This window comes from Orcinus orca, chromosome 8, assembly GCF_937001465.1.
Source record: "Orcinus orca chromosome 8, mOrcOrc1.1, whole genome shotgun sequence".
Classification (NCBI taxonomy): domain Eukaryota; kingdom Metazoa; phylum Chordata; class Mammalia; order Artiodactyla; family Delphinidae; genus Orcinus; species Orcinus orca.
The window spans coordinates 60,770,998-60,784,340 of NC_064566.1; the positions used below are offsets into that span (position 1 = coordinate 60,770,998).

The following is a 13,343-nucleotide window of genomic DNA, read 5'->3' on the forward strand; positions in this document are numbered from 1 at the left end:
AATGTTCAACTCCTCTCCTAGCACCTCAAATTTACATTGCATTACTCTACTGGTTTTTCGTCACACTGTCACCTCCTAATAAATTATATAACTTCATTATCCATTCCTTAAAAAATATATATTGTTTTTCCCAGTAGAATGTAAGCACCATGAAGCAGCAGTTGTTTTTCTTTTCTTTTTCGCTCTTATATTCCTAGTGCCTTGCGTATAATGGCTGCTGTAAAAACTGTTGTTGCATGAATGAATAAATGAATGGTTAGTCCTCATTAGGCACTGTGCCAATGGCTTATATATACTATTTTATTTAATGCTCACAGTAAGGCTGATAGGTGTCATCATCCCCAATTAACAGATAAGGAAATTAGTGTCCTAAGAGATTAACCTTATCAAACTCACAAAGCTGGGAAGTAGTGGATTTGAGATTTGAATTCAAGCCTGCCTGATTTTCAAGGTCATCCTTTCTCAACTCCATCTTGTGCAAATGGCTGTACATCAGTAAATATGTGCCTGTTCTCATTTTTATGTGTTTACTTTGGTCTTAATTGTGCCCTGTTCTCCCATCTACAGCTTGCCACTTCCAAGCCCTGGTTACCTGTTTAGGAACCATGCATAGCTGCTCACACCCCAAAACAATGAGAAGGAAAGGCTTTTCCTGTTTTTGCATGCCCAGCCCCCTTCCAAACACCCACTGGAAGAGCTCACACCCAGCCTCTGTGCCTTTGCCTATACTGTTCCTTCCAACGGAAATGCCTGCTTCCTTAATTCATGGTAACAAACGTTCTTGAGCAGCCTGGGGTTTGGGGCACTGGGGCCATAGTCCTTGCCCTGAAGAAGTTCTTGGGATTTGTTTGGAAGAAATCGACATGAGAATAAATAATTTACCTACTCTGTGCTAGGGACTTCATTAGCGAAGAACCACAGTACAGTGGGGCACCAACACCTTTAGGACCTATGCCTGTTTATGGTAGAGGAAGGAGAGAGAGGGAAAGCTCTGAAAGGAGGAGCTCGCCCAGGAAATCCTGTCCTTGAATCCCTTCCCATCTGCCTAACTGCAGGCCCCTCTGCCATAGTCCTCCATGAGCGTCCTCTTTTGTAGAGCTGATTCTGCACTTCTTTTAGAGTGGATCACACGAATCGTTACATAACCACTTTCTAAAGCTGTGAAGTAGGGACGCATGTGTATGTGTGTGTGCATGCATGTGTGTACTCATGCTCGTGTATGTTCTGTACAACCCTAGGCCCATAGAAGGCCATGCATAAGTGCATCTTTTTTTTTTCATAAGTGCATCTTAATTGGCAGAAAAGTAAATAGAATTCTCTCCCTTGTGCCTTTAGAGCTTTTCAACATAGAAAATTATGATGAGGAGATGATATTAAGTAGAGCAAGTCGGGGTAGGAAGAATGTGGCCTGGGCATTGCAGTGGAACCCCTCAGCTTAACTACAGCTAGGATTGCTTGTAATTGGGAATAGATGGTTTTCTCTTCAAATGACTAATTCCTCTTTGTCTTCAAAATACAACCCACTATTAATTTTCCTGGAAATCTTTCCTGGATTCTCCCAAGAGACTAATTCAGCGGGCCTCTTGTGGTCAGTCCTGGAGAAATGACTTTGAATTTAGTGTGAGAAGGGAGAAGGGGTAAGGGAGATTTATTGTGCACTTCCTAGGTGGGAAGTACTTCACCCGTTCTGATTTCTATTATCCTACAGGGTAAAATTCTGAGACTCAGACAATTTAAATAACTTGATCAAGGCCACAGTTAGTAAAAGGTGACACTAGGGCTGGACCCTAGGTCTGCCTGACTTCTAAGTTAGTTATTTTTTTTCACCTTCCACACCAGCCTTACAAATTCTATCAACTCTAATCGTGCTATTTCCCTGTGTGATACTGTGATTTATTATAAGAAATATACATTTGGTCTTTGTTCCTGTTTCTGGCACAGAGCTCCTAAAACCCTTGGAATTTCCCAAAGTGAGGGCAGAGAGACAAAGGTGTCTTTTGTTATGTTAATGAGGTGACTTTAGGAGTCCACCTAAGGGTAGGGGCTGGTTGCCAGGAGAACCAACCCTGTTGGAACTTTCAGTCCTACCCCCCAAGTCCTCCTGGGAGAGGAGAGGAACTAGAGGATGAGTTAATCACCCATGGCTGGAGATACAGTCAATTATGCCTACGTAATGGGGCCTCCGTGAAAAGTTAAAAAGAGAGGGTTTGGAGAGTTCAGGGTGGTTGAACATGTGGGGAGTGCTGTGCCTGGAGAGGTCATGGAAGCTCTACATGTTTCCCCACGCCTTGCCCTGTGCATCTCTTCCATCTGGCTTTCCCTGCGCTATAGCCTTTTATAATAAACTGGTGATCTAGTCAGTACAATGTTTCTCTGAGTTCTGTGAGCCATTCTAGCAAATTAATTGAACCCAAGGAAGGGGTTGTTGGAATCTTCAATCTACAGGTGAGCCATCAGATGGTCAGAAACACAGGTGACGACCTAGACTTGCAACTTGCTTCTGAAGTAGTAGAGTGGGGTTGGTGTAAAAAAATTGCTTGTGGGGTGGGGAACGCCCGCTCCCACCCATACACATATCTGCAGGTGGAAATCGGTGACCAGAACCTTTACCCTGCTTAAAACCTTTCCACAGTTTTCTGCTGCCCTTTAATCTTCATTCCCTTTTAAGGCTTTAGAAGGTGTATGAGGGGCCTCCTTCCTCTCTAATCTCATCTCTCTTTAAATTCCCTCTCACTCTCTATATCCGACCCACCTTACACACAGTGCGCTTTCCCTGGCTTCTGGGCCAGTGGACAGGCTGATCTCCGGCTTCACTTTTCCTTCCTCGCCCAGCCCGCCTGGTCTGGCTATCCTTTCTACATCTTTCAAGGCTGAGGTAAGATATCACTTCTTCAGAGACATCTTTCTGGTCCCCTGGTCTAGGTGAGGTCCCCCGTGTGCGCTCCCCAGCACCTGTGGCTCCCCTTCGGTAGCACATTTAGAACTCAAATTTGCAAACTCCACGAGGGTAAGAATGGGGCCTATCATATTCACCACTATACCTCTATCCCATGGCGCTGTGTCTTGTCCAGGGTAGGACTACATATATTTTCCTTACATATTTTCTCTATAATTTTCTCTGTTTTTTCTTTCCCAACCAAAGTAAGAATAATCGAACTGGGCACCATGCTCCATTTGATTTGATCCTCATTTTTCTCAAAGACCAAAATGTGGATTCACTACAAAAGAACTGATGATTTATTTCTTCATTTATTGGAAGGTGTCTGTAGCTCTTTAATAGAGCAATAGGGACTTTTTAAGACAAAGTACATTGGTCTGTAAATCCCTTAATCTCAGGAAGACATTTTTAATTACTTTGGGACACAATGTGCTGGAAACAGAAAATCACCATTAGAAAGAAGTCTGCATGATATCCTGTCCTTGCCTGAATCTCTTGTTGGCGTGCTTAGATGAGCACAGTTAGGGAAGGCACTGCCAGCTGCACAAATGCGGGCCGAGGCCCTTCCCAAAGGAGGCCTCTCTCTGGAAATCATTTCTACTGTTTAAGCAACTATTATGAGTCTCAAGATCTTAGATCTAAACAATTCCTCGTATAGAATTCAGTGAGCCAAACGATCTCTAATGGACGTTTATCATTTAGCTGCTCAGTGCCCAAATAGCCTTCTTTTTTGGGGGGCAATCCAAGACAGGCGGGAGGCACAGCCTTATCCCCCATTAGAAAGGTGGAAGGGTACAGTGAGAGTGACGGCAGGCCAAGCAGATATTCCTGCTGGGAACTTAGAATCACCACATTAAAGTGTAAGATACATGGAGAGAGAGATTTTTTTCACAGCACCTCCAGCAGTGTGGCCTGGTTGTAAGTGGCCTGTGGTAATGACCTTGAGAGCAGCATCCTTAAAAGACTGACGTCAGCAGAATTTCCTTCCTGGCTTCTGAGCTGGGTTCCCCAGCCTTCCTGGGATTCAGTGAGCTATCTGTTATTTCTCTAATAAATTCCTTTTCATTTAAGTCACCCAGATGTCTGTCGTCTGGAGTTCAGAACTCTGGCAGGTAAATCCAGCATCCGAGCTCCCATCAGGCACATCGCTAGAACAGTCAGCATTATAAGCAAGGAAGCTGATTGTGATAGAAGGAGACCTATGCCTGGTGGCTAACAGGCTTTAAGTTAGAAAATCACTGATCTCTTCAGTTTCCTCCTGTATAAAATGGCAAGGTGGTCATCTTCCTACCTATCCTGGATTCTATGAGAATCAAATGAGATAACGTTCATAGGTAGGGACTTGATACATAGAAATGGTGATGCAAATGCAAGGGTTATCAGGGCTTAGCTAGCAAAATAGGTTAGAGGCAAAACCAAATAGGAGTTAAAAAATCAGTCTACTTGCAGACGAGGATTACTCCTTCCTCACAACCTGAGATGTCTCTGCAAGGATTCCCCTTTGTCAGGGGTCACCTGTGATAGAGCATTTTCAATGTTTATGTGGAAAAGACTCAGGATCGCGTTTTAGTTCACCCTTCGAGACTTGTATAGGGACTCTTTATCACCTAAACATCTTTTGGGAAGAAGAGTGCATATTATAAACAGAGTTTTAAGCAAACATCATGTATTTAGCATTTAGTATGTAATAGAATATTTAATATTTGTCTGATCTGTGGGAGTTCCTACTAGTCAATTAGGAAAGAATCTGTCTGATGTGGAAAATACGTTCTGTTGGCCGGAAAGCTAAAAGCACTAAGATATTCTGAGTCTTCAGGAGAGAGCGGTTCTTTAGGCCAAGAGTTCAGATGAATACAACTGAGAGGAGCCCTAGGATTCCTAGCTGCCTTCAGAGAAGTTAATGAATGAATGTCTTCTTTCATTCATTCATTAACATTTGCCCGGTAGCTGGGTTATTAATCAATGGGATGCAGAGATGCTAAAACACAGTCCCTGCCCTCAGGGGAAGCTTTGGAGGATCTAGATGTTGCTTTTAAGTCTCCTCAATTTTAGAATCTCTGTGTATGATGGCTTCCTATGGTGGCTCACATTTCTCCTTGTAAACAGTTTATTATTTCAGGCATTTATGTTTTTCTCACTAACTGGACTTACAGAGTGCGGACAGCCTTAGACATAAGCAAACTGCCAAGTTAAATTTTCTTTCTGAAGGCTGGCCTTGCAGAAAGAGCATAGCTTTGAAATCAGAAGCAATGGTCGTTCAAATGCCACTGTCATTGCTGATTATCTGTGTGATTTTGGGCAAATTACTGAATTTCTCTGAGCCTTCAACCCAACAAGGTTATTGTTAGGATTCAGTGAAATCATAATACTTGGTGCTAAGCAGATACTCAAAAATATGAAGCATTTTCTTCCTAATTCTCCACTGTTCCTGCTTCCTCGGAGTCTTTTTTGGGAAGCTTTTCCTCCAGAAGCCTTCCCACATTTCCCAGGCTGGGCTAATGACAGCCTCTCCTTTGTGCCCATGTGATCCCCTGAATTTACCCTTAACACTTTCCATATTATTGTGGAAATAACCTATTTATGTGCCTGTCTCCCCTTGTGAGGCTATATGTTCGCTAAGGACACAATTTCTTTTTTTTGCCTAGTAGTTTTTGCTGCTTAGGAAATGTCTGTGGATTGGTTTTATGCAAATAGGTTAATAAATTGTATGTACAGGATACTCCTTATCTAATGTTCCACGTGCCCCCTCTGATTTGCACTACTGTTTGAGGAAGATCCTTCCAGATTGAGGAGGATAGTTCCTCTGTCTTAGGTTTTTGGTTTGTGCTCTTCCTACCCCATCCCCTGAGCTCTGCCAATGATATTTTAATGTGAAAATGTTACTTCTCCCAAATAAAACACCTGCGTGCGTTTTTCCGGAGTTTAGTTTAAGGCAGACTTTCTAAAAGTATGTCCAGTTAGGTAGTAACTCATATTCCAGGGGGAAAAAGATTGTTTAGTTAAGTAAGGTTAGAAAATGCTTTGACAGCATTTCTTTATTGCTGTAGAGATTCTCAGATCCTTTATTTGATCATGAACCTTTCTTTTTTCATAGAGCATTTCACAGATCTGGTATTATATAGAAATATCACTTTGAGAAAAGCTGGAATTAGTATCACTGAACTGAATTTCAGACTTTTGAAGGCTGCTTAAAGCTGAGTCCTTGAGTAGTTGTCCTGTGGGTTATCTATTAGAGGTCTGACTTTACGTTTCCCGATGTACTATTTTTGCAGCATGTCTACAAGTTGTGAAATATATATATATATATATATATATATATAGTGCTAATGACATTGAATAAGCAGTACTTAAGGAATGTACCAGAAAATAGCATGTTACATTTGCTTCCCTTCTATTTCCATAAAGTTTATTGAATTTATTCATTTGACAGGTATTACCAGCCAGATTCTATGTCAGAAAATAGGGATGCTTCTTAAGTGTAGCCTGGGGCACTCCATGAGTTCTCTGGTCCCTTTTAGGTACTAGAAGGCCTTGGGTTCCCTCTAAGTTCCTCTGCAGAGAAAATTCAGTACATGCACAGGCCCGTGGAAGAAGTCCCACATGTATCAACCTGTCCATTCCTTTTGTTAAAACAAGGAAACACTTCTGTGTGGATTGTCTGTAGAGAAGTGCTATCCTGAGTCCTCTTGAGTGACCCACAACTGTGATGCCTAGAGGACTCCATCTCCCCACAATCCGGCAGCTGGGGCACTGTGGTCCTTCATCGTATGGGCTGCTGTGAAGTTGTATGTGCCAAGTGGCTAAATAATTTGAACATGACGGGAGGGAAAGAAAAAGCCAGGGTGGTCGGGGTGAAAGTGAGAGTAGGGAAGAGGCCAGCAAGGTAAGCAAGGGCCAGACCCTGTGAAATTTTGTAGGCCATATCAAGAATTTTGGATTTTATCTTCACAACAACAGAAAGCCACTGAAAGTTTAAGGGGAGAAACAACATGATCACATATGCTTTCTGAAAGGCTCACTCTTCCCAAAGTCTGGAAGTTTGTATGTGATGGGGGATGTGTGTGTGTATCCTGGACAGTCTATATGAAGAAAGGATTTATAGGGCTGCAGTAGGCCCTGCTGAATCCCTGCCCTCTGGTGAGCGGGCCAGGGGTCAGCCTCGATGGTGGGGCTCTGAAGCTGAGGCTGAGGAAAAGTCTCTTCACTGGCCATACTTCACTGTGTTTATTTGAGGTGTGGGCTCTGAGTTGGGCGGGAAGACAAATCCAGTAAGGTGGGGAGACGTCTGAGTGGGCTTCAAAATTGAGAGGCGAGTGCCAGAGTCAGAGAGTCAGCGAATCTAGACAGAATGGGGGTCAGCGAAGAGAGCAATGCCTGGACCAGGCACAGAGGTTTGGGGAGGCAGCCTCCACGTGGTTTCTGGGCCAGCAACCTGAATTTAACTGGTCAGGGTTAAGGCAAGAAGTCTTCGTCTTTTCAAAAACATCATCAATTCCACTTGGTTAGATTTCACTTACAAGTTGTTTAATAGGGTGCCCTGGCTGATACAGGACTCTGAATTTTCCGAAACCTTGATGAGAAGCAGGGGGCAATGTGGGGACACACAAAAATTGTATATTGTCTAATATCTTTTTTTTTTAATTGAACTATAGTTGATTTACAATGTTTCAAGTGTACAGCAGTGATTCAATTTTATGGATACATATATATTTTTTTCAGATTCTTTTCTGTTATAGGTTATTACAAGATATTGAATATAGTTCCCTGTGCTCTACAATAGGTCTTTGTTTATCTATTTTATATTTAGTAGTGTGTATCTGTTAATTCCAAATTCCCAATTTATTACCCCCCCCACCCCCTGACCTGTCTAATGTCTTTTAAGCGAAAGGTGTTCAGTATTCCCTTCAGCAAATACTGTTTCTTTGAGCAAAATTATAAGACAGGCCCTTGGTTACAAAGGACAGGTCTACCCATTTTCTTGGGGGAAGCTGTAGAATCCCCGTTAACCCACATGCAGATGTTAAATCACCTCAGTTTGGAAATATATACTGTTGTGTTTAAACTTGTGTTGGTCTGTGAGTCTTGTTGCCCTTCTTTTGTTGGGAGAGGTGGAGTAGGTGGAGCTCAACCGGAAAAACAACAACAACAAAAGAACAAAAAAACCACTCTCAGGCCAGGATAACCAGAGCTGGGACCGACGCTTGTCCCTGGGGGAAGGGTGGAGGTGTTGCTGGGGTTTGAGTGACTCCAAGTGTTGAGGATGAGAGGAGAGAAACTAAATGTGCTGATTAGGTAAGAGACTTTGTAAGATTTCTAGTTTAAGCTGTTGTGCTTTTGGAAACAAGGTGACAAAGCAACACAGAGTGGGGAGATGGCTCTTGTCCTCACCTCTGCACAGTCCTCAGAGCCTCTCTGGAAGGCAGGTTTCAGGAACACTGAGAAACAATCCCTTAAACAGAAACCCTTGAGCACTGAAAACAATGAAAACAAGAATCCTCCATGGGGCTGAGGACAGAGCTGGAGAGGAAGGACAGGGCTCATATGGCATGGTCACTGGAAGGGATGGGGTTGGTAAGCTTTTAAGAGGACCACTTCAGGGAATTAAAGAAATAATTTTGGGGGCTTCCCTCGTGGCTCAGTGGTTGAGAATCTGCCTGCTAATGCAGGGGACACGGGTTCGAGCCCTGGTCTGGGAGGATCCCACATGCCGCGGAGCAACTGGGCCCGTGAGCCACAACCACTGAGCCTGCACGTCTGGAGCCTGTGCTCTGCAACAAGAAAGGCCGCGACAGTGGCCCGCACACCGCAATGAGGAGGGGCCCCCTCTCGCCGCAACTAGAGAAAGCCCTCGCACAGAAACAAAGACCCAACACAGCCAAAAATAAAAATAAATAAATAAATTTAAAAAAAAAAGAAATAATTTGGGACTTTGTGGGGCGGGGTGGGCAGGAGGAGGGCTGGATTTCACTGGAAGGGATTAAGAGTTGTCATTTGAGGTAACAATATAAGGGTGACTTTACCAGTACCCCAGGATGGTGAAGAGTGTATATAATGCTCGAATTCCAGTTGAGTAACTTGACAGTAAGGATCTAACAAAGAAAGCCCTTCCCTTCTGCATGGCTCTAAACATGAAGATAGGAAGGAAACCTGCGAATTAGTGAAACACCCAGATGAACTGTGACTCATTTTCACTCCTTCAAAATCACAATGCAATTTCAATTTCAGTTTGAAAATTCCCAGTTACCTATTCTACCTTCACTGCAGCGGCTGCAACATTTCACTTCTGGCCACACATATTCCCAACTACGTATCTTGGAACAGAGTGAGTTAAATACTTAAAGTCCATCAAGAGTGAGTTTTGGAGTTTGCAGGGTCAGCTAGGGTGATCTTTTTTAGACTCCTGAGGATTGAACAGACTAAAATTGCTTGGTGAGACAGAAAAGGATCTCTTTATAGTGGTATTGCTTCTGCATGCTCTGCTCCATATATATACATTTTTTCAGAACAAAGCACTGAAACAAATAATAACAGAAGCATTTCTATCTTTCCCTCTGCAGAAAGAATGCCTGAGGAGGCTACTGTACTAGTTAACGTGATTGCATGCTGAATGCCCTAAATTCTCCACAAATACCTCAAGGAGATGGTTCAATTATTGGATAAGACTTTCTATAATAAATCCCTGAGAGATAGAATACATAAAGGAGAAACTGGAGAGAAAAGATCACTCACAATACGTGTATGGAATGTGGCCTCAGGTGACGATTGTTTTCAGCATCTTAACTACTTTAGTTCTGTAGCTCTGGTGGGGAGGGGGAAGTGCAGGATAAATCCTTGCAATGGCGCCTGGGAATCCTCCATCTTCAGGTTGCCATGCAAAGTGTTTAGACAATATATGAACACTAGATGGCGCCCATAATCTTAAGACATAGTAAAAGGCTAGTTGCCTTTTCTGTATAGGTGAGTGTGACTATCTTGTCGGAAAACAGTCAATTATGGGAACTATAAACATATCTACTCAAGCATTTCCCACTACTGGGGTCCTATGAGGTGCTCCTTATGTAATGGTTTCGTTGGTTTCGTGGTCAAATACGTTTGGGAAAAACCATATACTTTATCTGCCTCTAAGGAGATTCCCAGTGTACACTGGTAAACAGATGTTTTTGAAAAGCTCTTCAGGGAAGAAACCTGCTCACTAGGGAACCCTTTCTCTCAGTAGCAACCTAATGCAATCCTGCTGTTCCAATATCCTGTGAACTCACTTTGGGAAATGCTCATCTAGTCCAAGCCCTGCCCCAAAGAAGGAATGGCTCAAACTATCTAAAAGAGGCTTTCCTTAGACATGGTTATCTGACACACTTTAAAAAAACATCACACACATTCTTAAGGCAGAGTAGTTAGTAGTAATAGTATTGATTGAGTACTTAGAGTGTGACATGCTCTGTTCTAAGTGCTTTCTTCTCTTTCCTCAGTTTGCCATCTCTATCTCTACCTATGTTAGATGCATTGATATACAGTTGGCGTGGATTTGCGGTTGGTTGAATGCACGGATGCAAAACCTGTTGATACGGAGGGCCGACTGTATACATTGTGCTATGCCATTTTATTTAAGGGACTTGAGCAGAGTGGATTTTGTTATCAGTGGGGTGTCCTGGAACCAATCCCTCGTGGATACCGAAGGACAAGTGGATCTGCTTTTAGGCAGTAAGCATTTTGAGATTAGTCTATTTATCTCATTCATCTTTGAGATTTCAATTCCTAGTACAGAACCTGGCACATAGTAAGCCATTAATAAAATATCTAAAAAGGTTCTATAATCTATATGGGAGAAAAATTCTGGGAAATAGAGATGAACATTATATCCCTAATTAGAAAGGTAACTGTCTATTATACAATTTCCTTCTTTATGGAGACCAATTGAGAGCAGCGATCTACCCTCCAGCTGTCTTTCCTGGGGATTCTATTTCTCTTCTCTAAACTTACTATGTTATTGTTAGCATAGCATAACTTATTTGCAAATTAATCTTACATGACTTAGAAATCTATGTATTGAACTTATTTATTTATTTAAATTAATTTACTTATTTATGGTTATGTTGGGTCTTTGTTGCTGTGCACGGGCTTTCGTTTTTTTTTTTTAGTTGCTGCGAGAGGGGGCTACTCTGCATTGTGGTGCATGGGCTTCTCATTGTGGTGGCTTCTCTTGTTGCGGAGCATGGGCTCTAGGTGCATGGGCTTCAGTAGTTGCAGCACGTGGGCTCAGCAGTTGTGGCGTGCGGCCCCTACAGTGTATGGGCATCAGTAGTTGTGGCGCATGGGCTTAGTTGCTCTGTGGCATGTGGGATCTTCCTGGACCAGGGCTCGAACCCGTGTCCCCTGCATTGGCAGGCAGATTCTTAACCACTGTGCCACCAGGGAAGCCCTATGTATTGAATTTTTTTTTAAAGGTATTTTAAAATTTATTTTGGTTGCATTGGGTCTTCGTTGCTGCACGCGGGCGTTCTCTAGTTGTGGCGAGTGAGGGCTACTCTTCGTTGCAGTGTACGGGCTTCTTATTGTGGTGGCTTCTCTTGTTGTGGAGCACGGGCTCTAGGCGTGTGGGCTTCAGTAGTTTTGGCACGTGGGCTCAGTAGTTGTGGCTTGCGGGCTCTAAAGCGTAGGCTCGGTAGTTGTGGTGCACGGGCTTAGTTGCTCCGTGGCATGTGGGATCTTCCCAGACCAGGACTTGAACCCGTGTCCCCTGCATTGGCAGGCAGATTCTTAACCACTGTGCTGCCAGGGAAGTCCCTGTATTCAATTTTTGTTTAGAGTTTTTGTTCTTGTGTTTTCCAGGAAGTTATAACTTGTCCTTACATGTCCAGTGCAGGCTGTAGGTGCAAAATATCATCCTCCATATTCCATTGTTAATAATTCTATTCTGTCATTTTTCTTTCCATATTGTAATAATGTTTGAGCTTCTCAAGCCCGTTTATTATTTCCCTGCAGTGTTAAACCAATGAAATTCCAATACTGACCCTTTAAACTAGACACTTTCTAGCCACAGTTTTTATAAATTTTTACAAGCTAAAGAGGAGAAATGTTCCCTTTTTCTTTTCAGTTGCAAAAAGCAGATGATATTTTCATTGTTGAACAATTTTTGCAAATGTTTTACATAAAAGATGGATATGATATTTGAACTTCAGAGATTTTTATGTTCTATGAATTGTAATCTCTAAGAAGACTGTAATTCTGATTGTTTGCCTTGCTTACTCTGTGGTCCTGGCAATAATATTTAAATGGATACATCTACTTCTAAAAGCAGAAATACTTGGGAGTTTTCTTTGTTGAGCCAGAAGAAGGTTATTGGCTCATCTCTTTTTCTACCACACACAGAGAGGTTAAAACAAATAAAACCCATGACTTAGTGGATTTCTCATTTAAACAGAGTTAAAAAGTCTAATATCCTCTCTGTGCCTCAGTTTATGCATCCTTCAAATGAGCATAATAAGGCACAGGGTTGTTATAAGATTAAATTAGCTATAACTGTGTCTGACTCAAAGCACCATGTAAATATTAGCTTGTTACAGTTTTGTGTGTTCCAGAGTGTGGTGTGCACACAGAGCAATGTGTACAAAGACGGTGCTGAATGAGACCGTTGTCAAGGTTTGGAAGAGAGATTGTGCTGTGAGGAGAAAGAACACTTATTTTGGGTCAAGAGACCTGCTTTTTTTTTTTTTTTTTTTGTGGTACGTGGGCCTCTCACTGTTGTGGCCTCTCCCTTTGCGGAGCACAGGCTCCGAACGCGCAGGCTCAGTGGCCATGGCTCACGGGCCCAGCCGCTCTGCGGCATGTGGGATCTTCCCAGACCAGGGCACAAACCAGTGTCCCCTGCATCGGCAGGCGGACTCTCAACCACTGCGCCACCAGGGATGCCCCAAGAGACCTGCTTTTGAGCCCAAAGTCATAGTCAGTAGATGTGGAGCTTTGGACAAATCATTTAGCCATTCTGAATCCCCTTCCACTGATAGGAAAAGTGGGAGTAATAATAACATATCCTGACACTTACGATTTCTTTGAAGATTCCCAGAATCAATGCATGTGAAAGTGCTTTGTGTCTGGGAAAGTGCTATGACAATGTGAATGCTGATTGTGATGGAATGACAGAGTGGTCCCCCAGTCTACATTTTTTTTTTGGCTGCACGGTGCGGTGTGCGGGATCTTAGTTCCTGGACCAGGTATCGAATCTGCACCCCCTGCTGTGGAAGTGTGGAGTCTTAACCGCTGGACGGCCAGGGATGTCCCCAGTCTACAGATTTTGAGCCAGGAGGAGGAAGTATGTTCTAGAAAGTATTTTAAAGTCAGTCTCCCAGGTTATAGTGACTTTCTTTTTTTTTTTAAAGTTTTTTTTTTTCTTTTGATGTGGACCATT

At 42.8% G+C, this 13,343-nt stretch overlaps 1 protein-coding gene, 1 long non-coding RNA gene and 1 pseudogene across 25 annotated transcripts in view; 1 reads left to right on the forward strand and 2 right to left on the reverse strand.

Annotated features, from left to right (window-relative positions):
• Positions 1–13,343, reverse strand: part of DLG2 (discs large MAGUK scaffold protein 2) — a 2,044,900-nt gene that overhangs the window by 357,239 nt on the left and 1,674,318 nt on the right. The gene's annotated exons all lie outside the window — the stretch shown is intronic.
• The window catches only part of LOC125965184 (uncharacterized), a 1,042,439-nt gene that overhangs the window by 119,953 nt on the left and 909,143 nt on the right, over positions 1–13,343 (forward strand). The window lies entirely within an intron of this gene.
• LOC125965178 (L-lactate dehydrogenase A-like 6B) overlaps positions 1–13,343 on the reverse strand; it is a 31,367-nt pseudogene that overhangs the window by 16,080 nt on the left and 1,944 nt on the right.